At 38.5% G+C, this 26,750-nt stretch overlaps 1 protein-coding gene across 1 annotated transcript in view; it reads right to left on the reverse strand.

Annotated features, from left to right (window-relative positions):
• Window positions 1-26,750, reverse strand: part of SH3KBP1 (SH3 domain containing kinase binding protein 1) — a 184,876-nt gene that overhangs the window by 103,365 nt on the left and 54,761 nt on the right. The gene's annotated exons all lie outside the window — the stretch shown is intronic.

The following is a 26,750-nucleotide window of genomic DNA, read 5'->3' on the forward strand; positions in this document are numbered from 1 at the left end:
AAAAATTATTCTTTGAGCATTGTTATCAGCATCTGAATGTTTGCAATACTTTGTCTGCCTAGATTTAACTTACAAGAAGAGCCAAAATTGAACTAATTTAGCTTCCTAATGACAGGATGGACAAACTTCACCCAAAGGATCTTTGCATGTGTACTTGCTACAGTTTCTCTCCTAGGCTAATGCTCTATACATATGGTGTAGGCAAATCCAGAAACTGGAGGGCTGGGGAAGGGATCCAAAGCTTATAAGGAAATAAGCTCTCAGCTGTATCTTTTTGTCCACAATTCTTTCACAAGTGTACACATAACTCATTAACAATTCCTTACATTTTTTTTTCACAGAATCATAGAATTGCTTAGGAAAGACCTTTAAGACTGATTAGTTCAACTGTTAACACAGCACTCCCAAGTCGAGCACTAAACCATATCCCTAAACTCCACACCTACATGTCTTCTAAATACCTCCAGGAATGGTGATTAAACCACTTGCCTGGGCAACGTGCTCCAATGCTTGACAACACTTCCTGTGAAGAAATTTTTCCTAATATCCAATCTAAATATCCCTTGGCACAACTTGAGGCTGTTTTCTCTCATCCTGTCCCTTGTCACCTAGGAGAAGAGGCCAGCTCCTACCTCACTACAAATACCTTTCAGGTGATTACAGCAGGTGTTGAAGTCCCTCCTCGGACTCCTTTTCTCCACGCTAATCAATCTCACGTCCCTCAGCTGCTCCTCATTGAACTTGTGCTCCAGACCCTTGACCAGCTCTGCTCCCTTCTCTGGACATGCTCCAGCACCTCAATGTCTTTCTTGTAGGGAAGAGCTCAGAGCAAGGCATTGATCTGCTGGCTCATGTGTCTTCTTGCATCCTCATTTCCTGTGACTGGAAGGATAAAGGAAAATACTGCTTGTGCTCCTGATCCCTTAAGCAGTTGTCCCAAGGCCCTGAAGAATCAACCTCCTGCTGGCCCTTAGTCTGCTAGCTGCAACATTACCACTGCCTACCTGAGAAATAAAGAATGGACAATAACCTGAGGTCTGTACCAGGGTAAGAACCTTTCCATCCACACCTTCAATTCCAGCCCCAGGGAGACTGCAGCGTTCCCAAAGAAGTGGGTCCTGTTGGCATATCAGGCCTTCTGTTCCCTTCAGAAGACAGTCTTCCTCAATAGTGACCTGCCTTTTTTTGTTTATGGTAACAGTTTGGACACAGGGCATAGGCTGACATCACCTTGGTGACATTTCCATGGCAATGAATTATTGTCCCTGTTGTTCAGTTCCACTTGCAGAGCCTCATGCCCATTATGCCAAGGCACCAGGGAGGTGGGGCAGTCACAGAGATACTCCCGCTGCATCAGGCACAAACTCACATTTATATACCCATGCAGATAAATGTGTGTGTGCATGTGTGTACATGTATTTGTAAGGTGCACTAATGTCAGGTTAAAGAAAATAGAAGGAAAACCATTGCAACTGGTTTAGTAAGGTTAAGACAGGCTAATTTTGATCATCAACCAGACACTAGAAATGATGTTAACAGCAGTCTTTCTCTTTTAGCATGGATGTCCAGGCTGTGAATCCATAGTTTGGAGTAAGACCCTTACTTGTCACTTCTGCCTTCAGAGTTTTAAGAGAGATAAGTAAAATACTCTGTTCCAGGGGTTCATTTGCCAGATCTGCTGGCTTATATGTAATTACAGTTGTATGAGAAGAGAGAGCTTCCCTAAATTAAGTTGCTAAGCTGGCTGCTAACCTCTCTTAGCTGAAGTACAACTTGCTGATATGAATCATGACTGTGTTGGAATTATGCAGAGGAGCAGAAGGTAGGAAGAGAGAATTTATTCAAAACACAGAATTCCCTGACTATTCTCTCTCCTCTAGAAGGTGTGCATTGTATAAACCATGCTATTTCATGTAATTTATATGCATGTATCCACACAAATATATACAGGCACTCTATACAAGTAAATGTACCTTCTCTTATGCTATTTCTTTTAACTTTTAAACATGCTCAGTATACACCAAAGTTGAAAGTGTAAAAACTTTCCAAGCATGGTCTCAACCTGAAATTAAATTACCGAAGTAGATTTTATGGTCTATTTTTTTGTTCTGCAACACCTCTTGATAATCCTGCTCTAGAGTGAATGGTGATAAAAAAAATTACAGATTTGTTTTTCTAATCTGTTAATTGAAGCTAAAGTAAAAAGAAAGGAATCCACTGATTTTAGGTTTCTGATAATGTTTTTCACAACCACTGCAACCCTGCATGAGTGGCAGCTTTTTGAATGTTAAAATTAATACCTTAATGCAGTGTAACCAAACTCACTCAAATTGGCTTTTTTCTACCTACAGATGCCTGCTCATTCTTCACCATCTAAACTAAAATGGTCCTAAACTGACAACTTTACACACCTGCATTCCAAACAACTTAAATGTACTAAATACCCTTTTTTATACTGAGGGCTTCTTTCATTGTGCAGGAGAGGCTGTCTATGACAGATTGCAGTTGTCATCCTAGTTAATAATGAATATCTTGTGATTCTTCAGAGAATATTTTTGAGAGTAAGATATAAACACAGTTCTGGATGTTAATAATACAACTGTATGAATCCTTCCCCCTCCCAATCCATAAAGTTATTTTATTACAGCATACAAAATCAAAGTCTGCATGTATCTCTGTTAGTCTCATGGTTGCCTCACTGCTCTCTGCTCTTCTTCTAAATCTTCATCTAAAGAAATACCTAAGGGAGGGGTAGCTAGCCAGCCAGATTCTGTATACCAATAAGTTGTTCTCTCTGATCTAATGCAAGACAACAGACCCAGGAGTGAATACCTTTGGTTTTAAGGAGAAGGGGCTGATGGTCCCAATGTGAATGCTAATGCTTAGTGCACTTGAGAACTTGAGATGTGTGAAGAGCTCTATAGCTCTTTTCCTAGTGGTGTGGCTAGAATAGGATAACTTCAAAACATCTAAAGTTAGGTTAAATGGAAAAAGGAATTATCTTGTATTTAGAAGTTTGAAACAAATAAGCAAGCAAATAAGTCTTCGAGGGCACAAATCTAATTTGTTTCAAAGCAGTGTTTGTTCAGATCTTTTAAATGGTGTTTTTGCCTCTGTCAGCAGGAGACCACAAAGGGGTTTCCTCCAGCTGTAAACGTGCAAGAGAGAGCATAATTTCCATATATTTAAATGCTCCTCTGACATTAGCAACGAAGACAAAAAAAGGAGCAATGACAACACATTGGTGTTCAGTGCTTACCTTTTTAAGGGGCATCAAAAGCTGAGGCAATGCTACACAAAAAAAATCACACTGGCACTTACCTGCTGCCATCAGACCTAGGAAAGGTCTCAATCTGACAGCTCATGATTAGGTGAAAAGCACAGCAGCAGCAGCAAACTAGGTAGGAAATAAGCTATTTCAAAGTTAACTGGAATTTTCAAATCCAAACTGCCTTTAAAAAAAAAAAAACTTAAAAACCACTGACATGAAACAGACATTTATATAAACGTGTGCATGTGTGAGTGGGTTATGGTGGTTTCTGTAGAATCTAATTTTCACTGATGCCAGTGTCTTTGTAGCCTATCCTGTCACTCTATTAGGACAAAAACGACAAGTTGAAGAAATTTCCTGTCTTCTATTTCAGATTTTCCTGCACATGGCATCGTCTGCCCATCAGTCTCAGACTGACTTTCGATTCTTCCATCCTTAAAACTGTATCTGTAACTGGGAGAAACTGGTACAGTTCAGGATCTCCTGGCTAGACAAGCTGGGCTGTGATATGATTCAGCCAGATACCAGTTCTAAATTTAATGTGCAAAAGACAAAAGGCAACTATTGCATAACTAAAGATGACTTAGACATATATAGGTGTATAGATTTTAATGGTACAGCTGTTTTGCACAGCCAGCCTTGGTGGTCACCTGTATCACTTTTTTTTTTTAAAATCATTGAACTTTTGTCTTGGCTTAAGACAATTTAAAGGGGAACACTCTAAAATTCGTTTTCCTTCTTTGTTTTAACCAATTCCTTTTCACCAATAAGCAGAAGCAAAATATGAACTATCCATGACAACTGTGTGTAGTAAAACACACACATTAAGAAAAAAGGTGGGACTGGAAATTTCCTTTTAAAAGTTAGATGCTTTTAAGAAAACTACCTAATTAAGAGCAAACATCATTAAAAATGTTAACCTCTGAAATTGTTTTAAGTGCTTTGAAGATAGAGTTACAAGACTTCAGATAAAGTTTTAGTCATACTAAATTCTAATGTGGACTCTCTCACTATCTTCCACAATAAAAGAACTCCATCCTCCTTTATCCACTCACTAGCAAAATTACAATTCTGATTTTAGAAGGCACCAGAATGGTCAAGTTCTAATTTCCTTCTTTACCTGGAGGGCTTTGGGAGTGTAATTCTGACCTGGGATTTGACATGTCAATTCCATTTCTCTCATCACCCACATGCTGTTAAAAGGTGGATGGCTTTGGATGGATGACAAAAACACCTGCTGAGGTCTCTTTCCTGTCTAGCAGAAAACAGAACTAAGATGGGAGGGAATAGTGGGTGGGGAACATATATTGGGGGTGAAGATGTGTTTGTGGGAGGGGGTTGTTTCATTTGGGTTTTTTGGTCCAGTTTGAATTTGTGACATTAATATACCAGAGAAGAGCAAGATAAACTGAAGAGGAGGTGAGGGGAGACAGAACATCTGAGGTGCTTCCAGTACTCTCTCAAATGGGTTATGTAAAGCTGATGTGTTTTTCTACAGGCAGATGAATTGGGAATTGTCCTGCTTTGACATGTGCAGCTAAATCACAGAGACTGCAGGACTCCATTAAGCACAATTAAGTCACAATGCAGTATGGCATCACTGCTAGTAACGTATTACTCTGAGTGTGTTAATGCTCTACTGTTACCCAGGAGTGATTTCTCTAGCTAGACTCCACAGCAGCATTTCCAAGTTTCAGCCATCTGGCTGCTGCTCTGGATTTTTTGGCCAAGATTTGTATGTGAGGAACCTGAAAGCCTGGAAAACACCTTTTTTTTTAAACACCATAGCGTTTTGACACATAAGCACTGTCAGAACAACAGAAAGCCTCATTGTTCAATTAATTTATTCTTTTGTTAAAAACATGCGGCAGTAATCAGGCCTTTTAATGACTATAATTCTTTCACATAACAGCAGTAATTAACTGAAGCAACTTACAGCAAAAACGTAGTACCAGTGGTCAAAAGCTTTTACGAGAAAATAATAAATTAACTGAGAAGTTAATTCCATATGCCACAGCTGGAGCCAGACTTGTGCGTGTGACAGGCAGAACTGCAATACTAGTGAAGCTGAGATCATCACTTAAATCTAACCCAAAGCAGAAGGAAACATTAGATAAATAACTGTAAATAAACTCAAAAGACACTTCCACAGTTTAACCATATGCTGCCAATTTTTTTTTCTTTCTTGATCTGAAAGTTTTAAAATGCACATAAGTGGAATAGAAACTTAATCAAGAATGCAGTTAAATAATCACCAGCAAATTAGACAAAGCAACTCCAAACTCTAACAGGAACCCTAAGACTTCTTGTAATCTATCTTTTAGAAAGAAAGTGCAAAAATACAATGTTAAATTACATATTAAACTCAACCTCATGCAGTACTGAAAATGTGACTGTTTATCAAATCTACCAGTTTCAGTACCTGCATCTCCTAAACTTTATAATGTAAACAATTACTATGGATTACATTACTGGTGAAACAATGCATCACAAGATAAAAACTGGAACTTAGTGACAGGGTTTCAAACAGTCTTTTTAAACTGTATTTTGAGAGCAGTTACATAGTCCTGGTAAATACTGGGCAAGCAGACTCAGCTTCCCACCTTTTTCTAGAGATGCAAAAATACTTTATGGCAGCAAGGGATGCTTTTAACAGCAGCCAACAGCTTTTCCCAGATTACACATTCTCTCGCCCATTCTCAACAATAACAATTTGTTGCTCTTATGTACTGCCTTTCACAAGTAGTGCGTTCCAAGGAGCAGTAAATGCTTCTGTACAGCTGGGCAAGCCAAGGCATATTTCAATTGGTGGCACCCCCTGGTCACCTGTACCTTTGGGACTTTGTTTACTGCCACATGCACTAGGTCCCACTGCCTAGAACTGGTGTTCCCCACTGTCCCTTATGTAACTAGCACCTGTGGACATGAGGGGACCCATTATCCAACACAAGGACTTGCCCTTATCTCTGTGTTTGGTTTCTTTTCTCATATTCGGAATGCTTGGGAAGAAACATTTCAGAATATGTTTGTTACATTGGTTGGTGTAAAGTTCTTATGCATAACAAGCTTTAAGAAATACTACAGACAATAGATAGCTGTAGCAATAAATTAGCTTTTGTAAAGAACAGAAGGAATACATAAAACTGAAAGATTCTGTCTTGGACGACAAACCAAGTTTAAAAATGCAAGAGCAGAAACACAACAATATTTCCAAACAGGCCTTTTCTCTTTCCATTCTCATTGCATGTTGTGTTATCATGGAACGATCCCAAAAAATTTATCCCCTTAGCTAAATTTTGAGATAGTGGCCACCTCCTTGGGTCTTTGCTACTTTTTTGTATTGATTTCTAGAGAAAATATTTGAATAAACCAAAAGCAAACATGAGTTACTGTTGCATCTTTGCCACTTCTTGGATGTTGCATCACACAATTCACATGGCTTGAACTGCCTGTGCACATCAGCACTTCAAACACACAGTAAATGACAGAAAATAGGTCCAAATTATAAAAACACTATGCATATTCAGTTTTTTGGTATTTTTGTTTTTTACGTTCTCCTCACTATAACAAAAGCACTTAGATTAAACCACATGGATTCCTAATCTCCAGAAGTATTAGCTTTATACTACCAGCTTGCTATCTTGAAGCTGACTTCTGGCCAACTTAACTAAAGAGTAAAATTCACAAACACCTTTGAAAAGTATGACATTTTCTTAAAGACTGCTAACTGCTACTTCATTTTAAGGTACCAGAGTATCCATGCTTTTCAACAGATTTTCAATCTCTCTGTAATGACATTACATTGCAGGTCTTACTCTGACCTCTGTTACATCAGTTTGAAATAAGTCTCTCTTAGCAGGGGAAAAAAAGTCACCATTGTCAACATTTTATTCTCACTCCAACAGGTAACAACAGACATTAAAACAAATGTGTCAAGAAATGCTGAAAAGATGCAAAAAATACAGCATTGAGTTTTGTGCCTTGCAGAAAATGCACTCATGAGAGCTATTACAAAATGAACACAAGCAATAAATCAACAACTCGTAACAAAAACCAAAACTCTCTTTCATACTTGGCATCTAGGACATCAGTCAGATTTTTAATCCAGAATTTTGTTTTCCTCTAGAACATCTGTACAATCTGTTCATTTTGCCACTAAAGGCAAAAAAAATAAACAAAAAATAGTAACACATCCACACATAACAGACACTTCACTTTCCAGTTCAGCAGTGCTCCTAAAGCCTAGGAAACTACATTAAATCTGCCTTGAAATACAATCCCAGACAAATCCTAAACTCTAGAAAGCTAACACAAGGGAGTTAAGAGATGCCCTGGTAAACTGGGAAAATTACTCACCCAGTCTGGGGCTAAGGGTCTCGTTCTGCAACACACACACACACACACACACACACACAGAGACTGCTGGGGCAGGAGCACACAGGCATGTGTCTCCCATGGCAATTAAGCCATGACATTTCAAACCCTCGTGGAGAGCAGAGTTTTGGCAGGACTCCTCTCTGGGCTGCTGGCACGCTCCGGCTCAGCGTGCAGGGTTATACAACTACCTGTCCTTCAGCTCTGCTGAAAGGAAAAAGCCCCCGGAGGAGCCCTCAACTGCACTCCTCGTGTTAAGATTTGTTATTATTTCTGAGCTACCACCATGAAAATGCTATAATCCAAAACAGCCTGCTGTCTTAAAGGGCGCGTTATGCTTTAGTTTAGCATTTGAGGGTTGCACAAGAACGCATGAATACATCTTCAGAACAATAATAAACAAATATGATAAATTGAAATAAATTACTTATTCTTGCTGCTGCTAGCCCTCTACCACCTCAGGCAGCATTAGCTTTGTGATAGCTGAGAAGAAGGTAGGTTTCCTGAAAGGTATCTTGGTAATGAAAGTGAAAATCAATATTCTTTGTCTCACAACTTCAAAAATTAACATTGGCACACAATCCACACAGGATAGTTACCTCCACAAATGGAGGAAAAATATTTCTGTATCAAGCAGATCAGATGTGTATCATTATCCTCCAAAACTGAGCAACAAATGGGGAAAAAATAAACAAAAGGCTGTTTTGGCAAGTCAGCCTACATATACAGTGCAGGGAGAGAAGAAGTCACCTCAGGCAAGGTTGGAGAAAGAAGATAAAAGCAGAGTTTTGCAATACCTGCATCTAGCCAGCTCTGCAGCATCTTTAGTTTTTTGGTCATGAGAAACTCTGAATGCCACAGAAATTTTCCCATTTATTTTTAGTTGTTCTCATCAGTTTAACAAGTCTCTGTGACATTTATAAGCATTCATTTTTACTAAACTAATGAAATATTAAGAGTGATGGCTCATGGTAAGAAGGCTGCCAGCAATTTAATTTTTTAATATAGTATCATTTTCAAAAGATGCCACAAACAAATCATGCTCTTTTGGTCTTCCTCCTTTTACTCTTTTCAAAAGATTTCAACACATTCAAAAAGCTGTAATTTATCAAGAGGGTGTTTAATAAAAAATACCAAAAGGTATAACACTCAATTCCATCACCACTGCCTTGTAGCTTTAGTTCTCATGGAAAGCAGGCTTTGTACCTCAAATTCCTGTGCTCCTAAGAACATTTAGAGGTTTATAGCTCTGACTTTAAGGGATTTCCTTGACTGCAATCATTAATGCCAAAGTAACAGCATGAATCCAGCACAAATGTAAAACCAAAACCATGGAGCATCTTACAACGTCAAGAAAAGGTACTGGGCCAAAGTGGCCCAAAACCAGGTCCAACGTGCTCAACTCACACACTTTTTCACAACTATACAACATCCTACTCACCCAGTTCTTTTCTCATCACTTCCTTAGCTATTCTGTTCTCCCTGCCTAAACAAAAAAGTCCCTCAAATCCTGCAGGGATGTATTTTTGTCTTTACAATAATGAAACAAACCCATTTAGAACAAGGATGTTTGGATATGTTTTGCAGACACAGTCTATTTATCAGGGCAGGAAATTATAGGAGTCAGTTTGAGCGATACATGTATCAATCACAGTGCTTAAAAACATCAGTACAAGAAAACATTCTCCTGTAACAACTTCTCCATAACTAAAAGCAACCACTATTAAGGTATGAAAAAAAATAAATGCATACAATTTTTTTGTAATATACTCCTAGTGTTTTATTATACACAAGATTTACAACTACTGCATACTTCTCCAGCAACATATTTCCTGTTTTGTATTAATATTATTCACTATAAAAATTAAGACAGTAGAATAACAACAGTCATAGAATAACAACAACCTTATTTTCCAGCTATGCATACAGTCACAGATATGCATAACCAGGCTACAATTCTATTCCATCAATTAGAAAGAAAATTTAGAAATGCTTCTCATTTAAGCACTATGCACACATAAGCTTTTCTAAAAAACTTGCTGTGATCTCAGCCCACTGATCATTCATGACTTCAAAGACATTCATATTTATTACACAAAATGCAGTAGTCAAACTTTATAATTGCTCCGTTAGTCCCTGGGAGCACTGCCATGGCTCAATATGGTGTTCAATCTTGTCTAGAGGCCCAAATCCACACTGGTGTCACCATACCCCTCTCCAGATGTTGAAGCTACAAAGCTAGAAGCAGCCTAACTCAAGGAAGTTTCATAGCATAAAGGGTAACAGGAAAGCCCCAGAGCAGAAAAGCAATTGAAATATGACATGCTAACAGGTGAGACACTCCAACAGCACTATGGGATCAACACTTTTTACAGCTCTTTTATCATGTGCAGTTCATCGCTACTTTGGGTACAAATAGCCACTAAAATCTTGCTTTAGAAAGATCAAAGATTAATCAGCTTTGTCTGATTAATCTATGGTGCTGTTTGGAGAAGAACAGGTGAAGTATGCAGTTTCCATTGACAGCCCTTGAATGACCAAGGAATTTCAACTGACTTTTCCCAGCCATGCCTTGCATTCAGCTGCATTCCCACAGCACAGCTGCAGCCACAGACAACTTCCACTTCCAGGCTAATGCTCGTGTTTATCCTCAGGGCTAGAATTATTTTGTGTGTTGTGAATAGCAGCAGCATGTTTACTTACAGAGGTACTATGAGCTACACCATATCCCGATACAGTCATCTGTAAATATTAAGTCATCTACTATTATCAGTCTAAATGTGTCCATAAAAGCCAGAACCTGGGAACTAATATGAATACTAGCTGTTTTCTCATAAAGTGTGTGCTGCTTGCAATACTGAAATCTAACAAGTAACAAAACCCAGCAATATAGAAAACTTTATTTAAGCATCTAGCAACACCTAAGAGGAAAAAAATAACAAAAGCAAATCTATGATTCCATATCTCAGACGAAATTTTCAATCAAGCACCTCACAAAAGATACTTGATATCTTTATGCTGCAAGGAAAGATTGATATAAACATTTTTAAGGTTTTGCATAATTTACTATCTTTTGCCTTTGAAGACACGATGAAGCAAGCAAACTATCTGATAACTTAGTTGCATCTGAGATGATTCATACTTCTTTATTTACAGAAATAGCCCTTTAAGTAACTTATTACTTAACTTTTTTTTTTTTTTCTTGGAGTAAAAAGTGCTCTTAGACCACTTAACCCTGTTTTACTATTTTGTGGTGTTCACGGATGTTCAGTATCTTACAACCCAGTAATAGAGATGAAGCCCACACTAAAACTGCAATTTAAACAACCTTTTATAAAGAAAAAGAAAGCATTTACACTTAAAAAAAAAAAAAAAGAGTGCACTAAGGTAGGATGATGGCTCTGTAGCAACAGGCTAAAGCAAACACAGCACTGTTTCATATCCTATTCCAGCAGATGAAGTTTAACCCGGAGCTGGAATGACAGCAAATCTGATGACCATTTGGCCTTCGCTCTGAGTGTAAACATGCTCTTGTAAATCAATTTGCAGTGGATATGTATGCATGTAAAAGACCTCTGAACTCCACATGGCTTAGTGAACAAAGCCAAATTTGTGTGTGGAAACAGAGGAAGACAGAGATGGAGAGTCCATCTAACTGCACACCACCATTGCAGTACAGAACTTAGTGCTTCATGGTGACACATTTGCTTGCAGACAAGCGGGGAGTGACTCTGCAAACACAGCCCTTTGGTACTTTTTGTAGTGCATATTATTGGCAGCCACTTCAGAGCCCTCAGTCTTTCAGCTTTCACTTCATTTAGAACAGAGATACACATAAATGATAAATTATTCACCAATGTATCAAGCTTTTTCTTAAAGAAGGAGTATATCAATAACCCCTTTTGAGTCAGAATAATAACTTCACATCTTATTCTGTTTCTGGTACTTTAAATGCAGCATGTTTTCAATGTAGAAACCCATGAAGAATACACTGTCATGTTTGTTTTGGGTTGCAAAAGTTTTGTTGTAACAAGTCTCAGTATTCTTAAAGTATTCTTTGGCATCTTCAATACAGACCTGGATGGTAGAATTCGCAATCCCTAAAGGGATTAGCATATTAAGGCAAGAATCCCACCTAGTGACTGCAGAGAAATGGTCCCTTACTGAAGCTGAAAACTGCACTGAATCAACCTTGAAAGATTTCATACTATTAAAAGAAGACAAGTGTCTTTTGAAATTCATTCTCACCAGTGATCATGAAGTTCTGCAAAAAGACTTTATTTAGTGTACAGGACAACAGAAAATCAGTCATCACATTTCTCCAGACCCAGCTGACTTGGCTGTAACCAAAGGCTGGATCACAATGAACAAAAGAGATTATAATTCAAATACAGAAGAACCACTTTTCATCCAAAGCCTCATTGAACTAAACTGTTTGTGAGCGAAGTCCTTCCTTAATACAAGAGCTTTTCTAGATTTTGAGATTCAATAGCTGATAAAATATGAAGAACAAAATATTTAGACTATCAGAATACTGTCTTGGCTGCTCATTGTCTTGCATTATTTTCCTGTGAATTCATAATCTTTAAGACATCTGTTAACTCAAGCTGGCAAAGAAAGGAATCTCAAGGACGAGGCAAGCAAATGAATCATTTATCATCTGCCTTCTCTCCTCTGACTGATTCTCTGCTGATTTCCAATGATACAGGAACAGCTTCTTTATAAAAGCCATTGCTGTTATCTTCCAATTTTAAATACATGTTGTTTTTTTTATCTTCTTCTCATGCCACCTGCCCTTATTTCCAGGGCTGGATTTACCTCTTAATTACCCTGAACATATTCAGATTTCTCATCACTTTATTCTTTGGTTTACATACATATATGTGTCCTCTTTTTTAAATGATTAGTGTGCTATGAAAGTGAGAAATAAAGGACTGATAGGACAAACACCCAAGCAAATTTTCTAAGACAGGCAACTGAAAATGAAATTGTTTCAGTGCTGTCCAGCATGGAGCTGTGTGGTATTAAAAGAAATACACATAAAGCTCTAAAAGCTTCTGTGTTTGAAGCTACCAGTTAAAGGATGCAATGTATTCCTGAGGCCAGTCCAGGACAGTTACCTGAGCCATCTGTGCTTGAATTGCTCCTCTAATAGGAGAGCACTGGCAAGAGAGGAAGACACACTGCAGCAGTGCTCAACACTGCAATATAACAACATGGCTTGGGCCCTTGAGTCTTCTGGGAAGAGCTAATGGACTCTATAGGCAGCATTTACTCCTGCTAACCTTTTCACCTGTTCTGTCACCCTACCCACAACACATTTCCCTCAGCCTTTCCTGCATCCTCTTATCCTATGCTTTTTTCCTCAGGCACAATGACATTTTTAGTAAATATAAGAGTAGTAAGTTTACATTTCAAGAAACTAGCCTGGGACACAGTGTGGCTTCAATCTGCAATAAGTTACCACTTGTGCCCTGAGCATTCAAGAATACAAGCTCCTCTCTGTACAGTACCTTTCTACTTGGTCAACAGACAGAAAAGTAACAAAGTAGTGATTTTGATTGACTAGGACTGGACCAGGATCTCTGGTTAATTGAATATAGCTAACATTTTTCTTAAATTTTGTTGCTGTTGTTTTGGTTTGGTTTTCTTACTGTATGGGTTGTCAAACATCAGTGCAGGTTGCCCAGAGAGGTTGTGGAGTCTCTGTCCCTCGAGATCCTCAAAACCCAACTGAACATGATCCTGGCCAACTGGCTTGAGCTGTCCCTGCTTGAGCAGAGGGCTGATCCAGACAATTTCCAGTGGTGCCTTCCAGCTTGAGCTATGCTGTCACCCTATTTTAAGGCTATTCTTTTAAAATCCTTATGCCCCATGACTATCATTTCTCTATCATTAATCTTCCTTGTCTACAGTTTTACTGCTAAAATCCAACCAAGTTTTTCCCAAGCTTGTCCAAGGTATTCTCCTTCCTCTGAGTCAGTCTGTGACAGGTAAAGATGCCAGGAGCAGAGTTTATTACTGCAACCAGGTGTGAGCTGTCAGCAAACCCACAGAAATCCAATTTCATATATTTGATGCTTTTCCTTGTTTACAAACCACGTGTTAGTATAAGCCATCCTTCAGCTTGCCCAAACTCCCTTAGGATCTAATCTGCAGCAAATGCCACTTGGGATAAGAAAGCAAGTACTAGAACTGTTAACTATGAGGATTGGCATTTCACTAGGGAGCTGCAGACAGCCTTTCTTTAGCACTTCTCATTCATCTCTTTCTTCTTTGCTGGTAAGACTTCCATTAAGGTTGCTGAAATACAAGGTGAAATGACACCTTCATCACTGTAACAAAAACACTCCAGAACCAATCCTTATTTTCATCCTCAAAGAGAAATCAGGAAGATAAGCTTCCTCATTTTTGCTCCTCATTTTATTTTGACAAAGGTGACATAAGGTGAGTGAAAAAAAGAATTGTTTTGTCTGCCCAGAAATGTGAAACTTCTATGTACACCCCCATGTTCTTATTTCATCTTTGTATGAAGAACATGGCACACAATGGCATCTAATAATTCTTTCATGAGCAGCAGAATTAATGAAGCTTGGAGAACCATGGATTTGCACCCAGTGCCTTCTAATCACCCCAACCTGCTCCACCACATCTTGCCTCAGCTTCCACTTGTATCCTACACCTGCACAGCTGGGAAAGTGACAGTAGATGCTGGAATTGCTTCAGAGCAGCACAGGTACTGACTGACTGGCCAGCCCATCTGTGTGGCTTGGCCACTGCTTTTTGCCTCTCAGAACTGAGGTTTTCATTCAGTTAGAAGTCTTAATTCCCCTATTCTGCTTAAAATTTAAAAGAACTATTATGTTTCTATAAATGTATTAAAGGCCTCTACTCTCTTGCCAACTGTAGCTGGTGTCATGCAGAGGATTCAGAAAAATCAAGGGGAATAGGGCAAATAAACAGATGCTCTTAAAAATACTTGTTCCATGAGGAAATGACAATAAAACTCCTAGTAGCAAAGGCCTCCAGAATGTCACAGGACAACAGTGCCTTTGCTGTTATGATTTCAAGGACTCCTCTCATACCAGTATTTATGTACTCAGAAAATGATATCAGAGTCTTCATATTGTGAGATGAAGTTTATAATACATTTCCTACAGGACCTTAATTACATTTTCATGAAGATATATGGCATTTATAAAGAATCTCTTTATGACAAATTTGTCTTTTCCTCTTCAAGGTCTTAGTTAAATTATTATTTCAAAAGCAATTTTGTCTCCCACACTACATTTTTTTTATTTCAAAAATAAGAAGAGTAAGGAAGAAAAAAATCCTTGTAGTTTTCTATATTGTATACTAATCAGTTGTCTGCTTATTGAAAACAATACCCTTCAGTGTAGTAGTAGTTTCTCTGTGTTAGATCCAGCGTTTACACCAAAAAGCTGAAAATCTACTAAAATTTTTAATACCTTACATAATAAATAGCTACTAAAGATCTGTCTCCTTTACACTGCAGATTGCCAGAAAGTGGTCCAGTTCCACAATAAATATTTTTTTGGTCCCAAAGATAACGTACATTATGTTTCTAAACATTGATTTCAAATAACCACTTGAGCAGTGTGCCGATCTTGCATCAAGCATTGAATTTCACAACACAAATGGTGGAGAAGCCCCAAAACACAGCAAAGGTGTAGTTCAAAGAAACCCATGTGCTGGATTTTAACCACACTGCCTGCTTCTGGAAATGGTCAGCTCACACTTGTTTACCCAGTTTTTGGCACAGAACTTCCTTCAGCCTGACTGCAGAACACATGCTGGTTGGGTTTGCAGTCTTTATAATAAAAGCTTGTCTGCCTTTTACTTCCCATAATTCTCAAAATAGCAAGCAATGAACAAACTAAACATTCTGTTTCCTGTTCAAGGGATCTATTGTGAACCACCTTTCTAGTGATGTTTACTTACCTTGTATTTTCAGGTTTTTGCTAGTTTTCATGGATTTTAAATTAGACACTGAAAGGCTTCTGTACAGAAATAACCCAGTCTTAATACACTGTACCAAATGCCAACTCCTAAGATGTACAGAACTTCATATCAGAAAACACTGCTGCTCTGTTTGCTCCAAGTCCCTCATGCAGTAGCTAGCCCAGACTTCCCCACTCTACGATACATCTGGGCATGTCATACTTGCATGACTCTTCACTTCAATACCCTTTGGCTCTGCCTCTGGGGCCACAACCATTTCCACTTCTGACAACGCACTGTGAGTAGGGGTGACTTCATGTCAGTTCTGATCTGTGCAAGGACGAATCTTCCAAGATAACAAACCCCTGGAATCTGGCTGCACAGCTCTCCTAATTCTATCCAAGGATGCAACTGCATACAAGATCCCCTACTGACCCTGCCACCAAAACTTCCCTTAATCTTTGTCTTTTCTCCCTCCACAGCAGCATTACATTCTATCCCCAGGTCAAAGCACTTGGCCACCACCCAAAATTTGCACGAGAACTCCGCCTGAGATTCCTTAGCATCATGTTAAGCAAAGTGCTAGAGCTCTCCATATTGAGCTGAGCAATTCCTTAGTTTACTGTCCCTTTCATTTTTTGTTCTGTTTTCCTTAGACAAGAGATTTCCACACTTTCCAGATGCCAGGCAAGGCAGGCAAGCTAGTTTCATACCTTACCAACTTAGTAGCCTTTTTTATGACATCTGTACACCCTTCACTACTTTGTTCTTCCAAATCATAAAGTCTGCTACAAAACTATTGCTAGCTCTTATGATGCTGCATTTGTCCAATAATATTACTTTTATTTGGAAGCATGTTATCAGGTTTAATATTTTTCTGGCATTCTTGATTTCCAGCTTTTTAGTGTTTTTTTTCATACACCACATAGGAAAATGCCAATTTGCATAGATATAAAAATTTATGTGGAGACTATCTGAAGATGACAAGGTTATAGAGCATTAAGAGAAATTCCTTCACATTAAAATTATGGAAGAACAAAGCCACAACCTTCTAGGTTTCAGGTTTGTCATGTCTCAACGTTTTTGGTTTTGCTGAGATAAACACTACCTTTTCCTAAAAATAACTGTTAAGTTCCTCTTGCCTTTTCCATTACTCCTGCTACATGAATGAGAAGTTACTTCCTCAAACTTAAAAGCTGTTAATAAATAGGCCTCTGGCTCAAATCATCTGTGTCAGTAATGAAATCCATCTCCAAAACAGTTCTGTGGTTACAAGATGTAGAACTGGCAGGTGAGAAGGCATCTGCATAAGAATTCTGTGTACAACTGCACTGGTAGTTTTTCTGGACAATGGCCAATGCTTGTACCTTCCCAAAACAAGAGAAAAATGAAGAGCAACATTCACAATGGAAACTAACATGACAGCAATTTTCTTTAGCCATTGATTTGAGTGACTATGCACCAGCTTTTAAAAAAATTGACAAACCATCACTCTCTCACAGAACTTTTGGAATTATTTTCACCTGCAATCAAATAAAAGGCAGTGCTGCTGATTCCTCTGCTCATGCAGGTCCTGCAGCACTCCTTGCCATCCGGTCAGACCAAGTGCTTGTGAAGCAGTAGGAGGAGGTATGTAAGGAACAGACCTGCTATTGAAAACAAGCTTTTGTCTCATTAGTTTAACACTAATCGTGATCATTCTTCTCATCTGGTCCACCATGTAGCCAAATATTTTTACCAGAACATAGGAAGAATAAAAAAAAAAGGAAAACATTACTCTTCTTTTGGTGGCAATGAAAGCTAAACATCTTCATGAAACTACAACCTCAGGCTAACATTTCAATGTTTGTTACTTTTGTTTTTCACTACTCTATTTGCTCCATAACTTCCATGCATTTGACTGAATCTTTTGGTTTTCCTGAGGTCACTGGACCTTTTTTATTAAAACAATTTCCTGGAGACTTCCTAACCTCTTATGAATTCCCAGAAGTAACTGTGACCCTTGTAATTTAGGATAACCCTATGCTGAGTCAGTAGGCTAACAGAGAATTCCTAGGTCTGAAAAACATCAAGTCTTATGATTGCAGTCGCAAAATGAAGCAAAAATGGCTGACACTGCATCTTGCAGCTTTTGCAGAGCTAGATACCAGATTCTACATCTGGAATCCAGCAGGAGTCTAACAGAAGCCAGCACAAGGTACATCTGGAACTAAATGTATAGTAATGAAACATGCTAGTACAGGAGAAGACAACCAGCTTGGAAATACAAAGTAAATGCTTGAAATCCTTAAAGTGGTCTTAACAATGGCATTGGCCTTGGACATATAATGAAAAAAAATATTATCATAATACATGAAAAAATATATTAACAAAATGTACTTTAAATAACAGTATTGTGATGAACAGAGCTCATGGAAAGTCAAAATAGTGTGGTATTAATCTGTGAATTGCCATAGTAGAATATTTTCAGTGCTAGGCTGAGCACACTCCGGGTGGAGAGCTGGCAAAATTTGGTCCCTAGACATAACAATATCAGAAACAGATTCTGGAGTAACCAAGTATTTCTTGGGGGAAAGCAGATATATCCTGGGCTGTCACAGTGGTGCCAGTGCTCTCTGGAAGTCAGTGGAATGGAGTGGCAGATTAACAAATATGCAGCCACAGAAGATGCTGCAGTTACAGCATAAGGGCCTTCACCAGAGCAATACAGCCCAGAGACAGGACCATGCCAGTGGCATTACACCCCTGCTGACTTCAACAACCATTCCCAGCTAATTTGGGCATCTGCAGGGAGCTGCTTCTCACCATGAGGAACTCTGCCCAGCCTCCACTGCTGTTTCTAAATAAAGTCGGCGCCAAAGTTAGGAAATAACAGCTCTTGCTGTGTGACAGATAATAATAATCTTTCATATCGCAATCCTGTGCCTGGGGCCAAGAATAAGCCATCAGCCACTTGTCAGCACTTCCACATTTCACTCCCTTGTCAAGCACAACCATCCTACCAATGAGCTTGGAAACTAACCATCATCAGCAACATGCTTTGAATTTTTATAGAGGATGATTCTACAAATTAACAGCAAGAAAGTAACAGGCACAAACATGCATTCATAATTGAAAAGGGAATGCAAAAAGATATAGGATAGGAACTAATGCAAATGACTGGTGCATCCTAACTGTGAAATAACATTAGAGAACAGTGGCATAACCATAAAAAAATAGGGTAAACTGTACTATACATCACTGACTAATAACAGCACAATGTCCCATGCTGTGTGCACCTTGATAATGGTAGGGTAGACTGTAAAGAAGAAAATTCTGAAATAAGATAAAATATGTATGAAGTAATCAAGTAAAATTTGGGAAACTTTATACTAGCGGAAACAAGAGATATTCCTTTGCAGGCAAATTACGTTGTTATTCAAGTTACTGCACCTACACAATACAGGAATTCAAAAATTGAAAGCCTAAATAGCTAAAAATGCCATTTTATTCAGGATAATCCAGGTTATGTATTGTCAACACTGTCTGATATCTCCATGTGTTTTTCAAATCTAGCTTTAGCAAAACGATTTCTCTAATTTCAGGGGCTCTTAAACTGATGAACCAAAATATTTCACATAGTGTGCAAAAAGTAATTAAAATGAACACAGTGACAAGTTTATTCTGGTCATGGCACTTTATCAGAAGACTGTTTTTAAAGCATGTATCAATTCCTGAAGGTAAAATGTTTCACAGAATCTATCATATATCATAAAAGAGCCCAAACAGTGTGTCTTATGGGCATTGCTTTCACACAGTTTGTTGCCACTTGCAGAGAACAGCAGAGCTTTCCTCAAACCACTCAAGAGATTGCATGTATGCACATGGGAAAGGGAGCAGAGCAAAAGCATGAAAACAGGTGGAAAATACCTCTGCAAAATGTGTTCAATTAAAGCCCCTCCCAGACACACACTGATATCCAAACCCCCACAAGAAGCTGGTTGAGAGAGGTCCCTAGCACAGCACACTTCTGAGCAGAACTCTGCTCAGCTCTCCTAAACCATCCAAACAGTGATGCTCCTTCCTAGCAGCAGCCACAGTTCCTTTTTGCTGTGTATATTCTAGCCATTTTCTGCAGAAGTTTGCTCCAACTTGGGTTTATAAACAACATTCCATCAGAAGAAAAAGGTCTTGAATAATAATTGTAGTTTCCTTCTGGTCCAAGTAGACAGAAATCAAGATTTCCTACGCTGAAGTGACTCAACAGCAGCAGAATAAGTCACTTGATTCTAACACAGAGAGCACAAGTATTAGGGCATGTATTTACATTAAACTTTCACCTACAACCAAAAATCTTTTTTATAGGGGAGGGCTTAATGGGTTAAAGAAGAAATTCTAGTATCAACCATCTATCCAAATTATTTAGGCCTTCAACTAATGTTGCATAACACTGCAATTTGAAGGACACCCAAGGGAGCTGTTGACAGGTCCTACTTCTCACCTACAACCCTAGAAATCATCCATGTCCAGTAGCCAGAAACCTTCAACTACCGTGGGATGCTGATTAGTGCTGTAACTTACACAGCACAGCTTACTCTTATCTACAGACCATGGAGGAAGGATGTAAACAGCTGCACAGCCCCAGTTCCAGCCCAAAGGAAAAGCTAACACCAGTTCCCCATCTCCTCAAAATCAACGCAGCACCATCCCAGCTACCACCCAATCAAAGCAAAGGTAAAGGAGCTCTGAACTGAAGATCTGCCTGTCAGCGTGCTTGCAGGAGCACTTTTATATAATATCATATTTAATTTGTGTTTACAGGGGCATATTCAACTTGGCAGTTACAAATTCATCCAGATTAACTGGAGGAACAATAAGACAGGTGTTATTGACCCAGTTTGAAGTACACCTGTGAAGTTTCAGAGCTCATGGAAATATATCAGCTTGCACCAAGTATATACTCTTGACCCCAAATTTTCATACTAGATAGAGTTGTGTTCTGTATTCCACAACAGTATCCCTGCACTTCTCCTCTCCTTTCATTGTCTCTACCACAGAATAAGAAGTCCAACTCTCTGCTATCACAGCTGCCAGATGTGTCTTAGCACTGGGAAATATAGAGACATCCCAAAGTCTTGCTCGAAGGCTTAGCATCAGGTGAACCACGCTGCTCATCTTCTGTTATCCCTTAATTACAGGCAAGAAGGAACAGGGAAGAAAGGTTGGTCTGCTAATTTTCAAATCAAATTAGCCATGTTTTTCTCAAAAATTCCACACCACCCAGATAAAAGGCTAAAGAACACAGACAGCTCAGTCTAGAGGCAAAAGGTCAGGGACAGACCTCAAAGGCAGCAAGGCCTTGGTGGGTGCCAAGTGACTTAGCCACCAGCACTGAGAAGGAGAGAAATGCTGGCAGCAGGGAGACATTGCTCTGCAGAACCTTGTGGAAAAATCAACAGTCACTTTTGTGATGGGGAAATGTAGTTTTGAGACAAGAGGAGGTTTCATTGCTGTTATTACTTCAATAACCACCATATTGTATTGGATTTTGCATTATTTAAAGGAGATTTCAATATAAATTTGAATAGAAAAACATTTTGCACCTGAGTTTGACAACATCTTTGCTCTTGACTAGTACCTTGTGAACAGTTATCACAAATTGTGATAAAAGTGGGCTCGCAACTGGCTCATACAAATGATAAATTATATACCTGACTATTTTATACTTCAGGCATGTAAAATGTGTTACAAAAATCCTTTAGCTGATTAGACAAAAAGTTTTCAGGGTTTATGAAGGAGAAGCTGCCACTCTCTAAACAGTTCTTCAACAGCATTTCTGCATCATTTTTGGGTATGTGCATAAACATAAATTACTTGCACAAATACTTTCTTCTCCTTATTCTTTCAACACTCCCAGAAGCCCTGTTCCACCACTTCACTTGTTTGCTCTCACACTCTTCCTTAAAAATTCTCTGCTTTTTCATTGAAACAAATATAATTCTGGGTCTAGCTTAAATAAAAACAACCAAAAAACTAAATGATGCCCACATCTGTCTCTGTAACTACCTCCCTCTGTTTCATCTGGAAGCTGCTGAGAATGCTCAGCAGTGACTGCTCTCACACATCTTTTTAGGCTCCATATGAAAAGGTTGTCTTCTGCCTCTTCTCTGTCCTGTTCAGCATCCAACAGGATAAAATTAAATTCTACATCATTGTCCAAATTATCTCCATAGTGACCTCCCAGTTTCCAAATGCAGATCCAGATCTAAATGTTTTATTAAAACACATGTGCTCTGACTGTAAGAAACCTGAAAACATCCTGCTAGCAACTGTCCAAATATTGCATCTTCTCTTGCATTACTCACTCTTTTTCCAGTTATCTGTCACCTTGTTTCATACATAATATAGACACAAAAAGGTGTATGCACAGTCAGCTCCTTGATGCTTGGCTGCGTTTTTGCTCAGTGTTTCCCAGCATGGTCCATAACTGGGATTCCTAGAGCTAAGTATATGACACATGAGAGAGTCACTGAGGCAAACAGATGTCCAGAGGATAGAATTAACCTGGAATTTCACTTCAAACACAGAGCAATTTCTACTTCTGGTTTCTATAGGCTGTTCCTGCACAGAGCCTCATGATACTAGCATGCCATACCAGTGGATGGATCCAGCTATGCAAAATTGCAGAGAGTAAGTCAGGGTTTAGCATTCATGCATTTTGAAGACTACAAGAAAGGAGTAATTTAAAAGAAAGGATAATCAATTAGGATAAAAAAAAAATGGTGGGCACTGAACAGTAAATAATACGAAATGATCCACTGGAACAAGATACTGGAATCTGGGTAGATTATGAAACCTTAACTGAATACCAGGGCAGCAAAAGACTATAACACAGGAAAATAAATTTAGATTTCATATATCCAAAGTCATTATTTAAATTGAACTCATAAACAAGATATGCTTGAAAAGAATAAGTGAGCACCCAATCCACTCTTGCCAAGAAGACAGCACTAAGATGTTTCTTACAGCCAAAAAAAAAACAACCAAAAACAAACATTCAATGCACAACCACATGTCCAGCACAGACTGGTGTCTTTTCCTGCCTCTCTAAACTGAAAGCATTGACTTCCAGGGCAATACAGCTTACCTAAATACTGGGATAATTTTCACCCTTATTTACAAAAAACAGTACTTTTAAAGGAAATGTGTTTTATCTGAGGCACTACATATGCATATGTAGATATAGTATTTAAACTCAAAGAATAAATATTTTGTACATTCAAGTTTCCTGTGCCATTAATTTTTTATGTCTCGTTTTTGGTTGGTGTCATATGTTCCATGCATATTTTAATCTTAATAGGCTGAGCAGTATGTTCTTGTGCATATTTGTGTAAACTGTATACTGATTATACACCAATTAGCTGATCTTAAAAATGAAAGGGATTTTTTTTCCCCGCTAGCAATAATTTCTCTGAAGCTGGCAGTATTTGCAAGGGAACACCAAAGCCTGTCTGTAGAAAGGGCCTGAATGTGTGAACAGCAGAAGAATAATCCAACAGAAGAAAGATCAAGGCCCTCAAACTTACTGTGTTTGAAAGGAAAACCAAAGCTGAGCATACTGAGGGTCAGACACTTCATCAAGCACGACAAAAGCAGTCACTTGCACTTCTTGGTAATAAAATATTTCATGAAAAAGATTTTTCAACAGAAAGGGAAACTTCAAATATGACCAGAATCATAGCTTACATGGATCATTTAATATAAGATTCAGAGTCAACACATTCATATGCTGAGAAGCCAACAGCTTGTGTTTCTAATAAATGGGATGCCTTTTTATAGCCAAATAATCAAAAAACTATTGAACAAAATGATGAAGCATTTTTCTAGCAAAATACTTTTCCCATTTCTCTAATTTACAAAAATGGGCTTAAGTCTCAGTTTTGCATACAACAGACTTGTTATTTATTCCTAAATTAAACCTATTATATCATCAAACCCATTTACAGAAAACCTCCCTTTTAGCATTGCCTCCAAATGCTCTCTATTAGTTACACGTAGGCTGGAAGGTAAAATAAAAAATTCTCAAGAGAACTAGAAAAAATTTTCCTTGCTTTCTGTATTTGGCTTTGATTAAGAACATGTAACACGTGATAAACTGTTCCAGATTTGCTGGCTCAATGCAGCCTGCAATTACAGTTTATAGAAAACAAATACATCTCAAAAGGCAATATATCTTTGCCTCAAATATGTTTATTCACATTACAATTGTTTTAGCTTACTTACAAAATACAGTCTATCAGTTCCAGTTTTGCAACTTGACCTAAGCAAATGGGCTCTTGTACCCAGACACACAAAACAGCACAATGAATAAGATACTTAAAAATAGGATACTCAAAAATCAGAACAAAACTAGTCTAAAATAAGCTATGGTCATTTATCAGGTAAAGCATATGGAAGGCAAGTTTCCATTATGACCTCTTATACCTAAATGAAGATCACACTGCATTTATGACAGATCTGAAACAGTTGCACAACTTTGGATCTGGTTTTTGATTTTGAAAGTTAACTTAGAAGAGATGGAATTTTACCATGTTGGAAAAGCATATAAGGAAAAAAATATATATATATTTTTCAGTGTTTTTCTGTTCCAAGACCTGGTTGTAATTTTCTTACATTATTAAATAATTGCAACAATAGCAAAAATTTTGCTGTTTTCAAATAATCTGAAAATGTTCTCAGGGAAGGAAAGGCTTTCCCACTCTGCTATTACCAAAGTGCAACAGTACTAATTCTAAACAGAAAAAAGCCATTTTTAATTTTTTTTAAAATACCAGCTTTATAAAAGTTTTAGAACAATGGTTCTACATGCCAACAAAAAAAATCTGAAGCAGGGTAAAGTTATACTCAAAGACCCACTCGTGGTGAGGAAAGGATGTTCTTGGCTTATGAGCTATAGGAAGAAGCAAAAATGATCCCTCCCAGTTTCTGGCAATGAATATGCAAGCCAACCAACTTCTGACATTCCTACAGCTTCAGACAGGTGCCTCTGTGCCACAGCCTTTTTCCCTAGGCAGGGCTGATACTGCAGCATCTGAGGCACCCATCCTGGAAACATGCTTCCCCATCCCCATCCCTACACTCCAGCAAATGGCCCTTTCCTGAGCCTTTCAGAGGTAAAGCATGAGCCCACTGCATTAAAGTGCTATATTAAAATGCTCAGTTTCCTACATGTTAATTGCCATCACTACCATGCTGGAACAAATCTCAACATCTTAATGAGGCAGGTATAAATCAGGTCTTGCCAATAGGCAGCCTAAGGCGGAGACACCTGAAACACCTGGAAGTTACTCATAAATCTGAATATGTCACTGCAATAAATCAGAAAAAATAAAGTCCTGCCCATCTGAAAAATCAATACATATTAAAATACCTGACTTAGGAAGATAAGTGTGGCAATTTGGCCAACAGTTTAAGTGATTTTGCAAAACCTCTGTAGCAACTCTGTGGCAGATGTAGAAAATAACCCCATTATTTCTTATGTGTAGCCCTGACTTCTAGACGGTACTCATAACCCTGTAAAGAGAGGAAACAGCTACACAAATACACCAAGGCCAGGTGTAACAGCATTTCCTAAATTATGTCCACCACAGCAGTGGTCACTACTGTTCATTGCCATTAGGTCACTAATATTTGTGGTCAACAAGAAACATTAAAGGGTGAGACATATTCTGATTTTAGTGCCCACAGTGAAAAGGAGAAAAAAAATCAAATCCTTCCATCTCCTCTTGGCTTTTGTAACAAAAACCTGAGCGATCCACAAATGGTGACATACAACCAGTCTCAACCCTCACTACGTAATGGAAGGAATAATCCAGGTAGTCTTCTGCTGGTGGGGTTACACCAATTTTAATTTGTTCCTGTGCCACATGTGTAATCCAAAGTAGTAACACCCATTACTGTTGTGGTTTAACCCCTGTCAGCAAATAAATATTATGCAGCCACTTACTTCAATTTACACTGATTTTATTCTTAGAACACCTAATTTCAATACTGTACTTGGAAATAATTAGCACGAGACAACAGGATATGAAGTTGGATCCCTAAAAACCTTTTTAGTTCAGAAATTCATTCTTTTCCTCTTCATTACTTAGATGTTTCTTACAAATAACTTAGCTATTTTCCTTGAATACCATTGTTGGACATTTGTCAATATTTCTCAAGGAAAAACTCTCCACAAGCCAGAAGCCCAAGAGGCCAAGATTCTTCTCAAAATGTAAATGCCTGCTAAAGTGCTGACACTTAAATTAGGCCAACGAAGTTAAGTAGTAAAACTACACAATGCCACAGTACAGCAGTAGAATAGCAATTATCATCATCTTGGTAATAAAAACAATGCAGCAGCACAGAATGCTTCACTACCACATCACTGGATCTGCTCTGAAGTTGCAAGCAGCAGGATTACATTGCCCAAGCAAGCAAATAATATTGCCTGCCATTCTCACTGCTGAACAGTGGCTAAAGTCCTTTAGATGCATGCCTGTCCTCCTCACTTCCTAACAACAAAGAGAAAAAAGTAAAACAAAGCAACCAATGAACGAAACACAAACACCCTGTACCCTCTTTCTTGTCTTTCAGGTGACATTCTGGGATCAGTAAACAGATTGAGTTAGGACTTAATAAAAATCCCAGGACAAGAACACTTGAAGAAAATAACACCTATGGCATTTAGGGCCCTCTCTTCAGTACGATATGGCAACACTTTCCACAATGAGATTGGCCACATAGATCTTAGAAAACTCTTTCTGAACACAGCAGTAACTATTTGCTCAGCTGCTCACACTTAAAGCTACCATGGCACCATGCTTGGATTGATCCCAGAAAAAATGAGGAAGCTCTCTTGGCCTTGTGTGCTGTGCATCCTTGGCTGTATTGCCAGATCACAGCCCCCTGTGCCTGTCTGCCTGCAGCAGTGGAAATGCTTGTGGAGAAGCAGCCAATGTGAACAGTGAACTGCGACATGATGTACAGGTGGCCATGAGAATTGCAATCCCCACAAATGAAGTCCAATGAAATAACATCCTAGTACATAATCTGCTACTCCCAAACCTAACCCCTACATCAACTGACAGACAGATCATGTCAGATTTTGATTCTCTCCTTTCAG

The sequence above is a fragment of the Cinclus cinclus genome, chromosome 2 (assembly GCF_963662255.1).
Source record: "Cinclus cinclus chromosome 2, bCinCin1.1, whole genome shotgun sequence".
NCBI classification, from domain to species: domain Eukaryota; kingdom Metazoa; phylum Chordata; class Aves; order Passeriformes; family Cinclidae; genus Cinclus; species Cinclus cinclus.